Genomic DNA, 1,997 nt, shown 5'->3' on the forward strand with positions numbered 1-1,997 from the left:
ACTAGCCGAAATAGACCAAAACTACGAATTTTGACGAGTTCCACGTAACCGGACCCCGGGGTTTCCGAAACGTTCGGATTGTAGTGGGACCCAAAATCAGTGACTAATAGCATACAAAACTGGCCACAATAGGCCAAAACTATGAGTGTTCGCGAGTTCTCAGTAACCGGACCTTGAGGTTCCCGAAACGTTTGGGTCGCAATGTGACCCAAAATCAAGGACTAATAGCATAGAAAGTCGTCCGAAATAGGCCAAAATTGGGAGTTTTGGTGAGTTCCCCGTAACCGGACATCAAGGTTCCCAAAACGTTCGGATCGCAGCGGGACCCAAAATCAGTGAGCAATAGCATACAAAACTTGCCACAATAGGCCAAAACTATGATTTTTTACGAGTTGCCCGTAACGGGACCCCGGGGTTCCCGAAACGTTCGGATCACAACGGGACTCAAAATTTGTGACTAATAGCATAAAAAACGGGCCGGAATAGGCCAAAACTGTGTGTTTTGACGAGTTCCACGTAACCGGATTCCGGGGTTCCCGAAACGTTCGAATTACTGGAGGACCCAAAATCGGTGTGTAATAGCCTACAAAACTAGCCAGAATAGGCCAAAACTGCGAGTTCTGACGAGTTCCCCGTAACCGGACCTCCGGGTTCCCGAAACGTTCACACCGCAGCGGGCCCAATATCAGGGAGTAATAACATACAAAACTAGCCGGAATAGTCCAAAACTCCGAGTTTTTACGAGGTCCACGTAACCGGACCCCGGGGTTCCCTAAACATTCAGATCGTACTAGGACCCAAAATCAGTGACTAATAGCATAAAAAAATGTCAACAATAGGCCAAAACTGCGAGTTTTGCTGAATTCTCCATAACATGACCTTGGGGTTCCCGAAACGTTCGGATCGCAACGGGACCCAAAATCAAGGACTAATAGAATACAAAACCGGCCGAGATAGGCCCAACATACGAGTTTTGACTAGTGCTTCGTAACTGGACCCCGAGGTTCCCGAAACTTTTGGAACACAACGGGACCCAAAATTAGTGAGCTATAGGATACAAAACTGGCCACAATAGGCCAAAACTGCGAGTTTTGACGAGTTCCCTCTAACCGGACCTTGGGGTTGCCGAAACGTTCACACCGCGGTGGGACCCAATATTAGACCAAAATCGCGAGTTTTGACAAGTTCCACATAACTGGACCCCGGGGTTCACGAAACGTTCGGATCGTAGCGGGACCCAAAATCAGTCACTAGTGGCATAGAAAACTGGCCGGAATAGGCCAAAACTGCGAGTTTTGACGGGTTCTCCGTAACCGGACCCCGGGGTTCCCGAAACGATCGAATCGGAGGAGGACCCAAAATATGTGCGTAATAGCATACAAAACTAGCCAGACTTGGCCAAAACTGCGAGTTTTGACGAGTTCCCCGTAACCGGACCTTGGGGTTCCCAAAATGTTCACACCGCAGTGAGATCTAAAATCTGGGAGTACTAACATACAAAACTAGCCGAAATAGACCAAAACTACGAATTTTGACGAGTTCCACGTAACCGGACCCCGGGGTTTCCGAAACGTTCGGATTGTAGTGGGACCCAAAATCAGTGACTAATAGCATACAAAACTGGCCACAATAGGCCAAAACTATGAGTGTTCCCGAGTTCTCAGTAACCGGACCTTGAGGTTCCCGAAACGTTTGGGTCGCAATGTGACCCAAAATCAAGGACTAATAGCATAGAAAGTCGTCCGAAATAGGCCAAAATTGGGAGTTTTGGTGAGTTCCCCGTAACCGGACATCAAGGTTCCCAAAACGTTCGGATCGCAGCGGGACCCAAAATCAGTGAGCAGTAGCATACAAAACTTGCCACAATAGGCCAAAACTGCGATTTTTTACGAGTTCCCCGTAACGGGACCCCGGGGTTCCCGAAACGTTCGGATCACAACGGGACTCAAAATTTGCGACTAATAGCATACAAAACGGGCCGGAATAGGCCAAAACTG

The sequence above is a fragment of the Hordeum vulgare genome, unplaced genomic scaffold, assembly GCF_904849725.1.
Source record: "Hordeum vulgare subsp. vulgare unplaced genomic scaffold, MorexV3_pseudomolecules_assembly, whole genome shotgun sequence".
Classification (NCBI taxonomy): Eukaryota; Viridiplantae; Streptophyta; class Magnoliopsida; order Poales; family Poaceae; genus Hordeum; species Hordeum vulgare.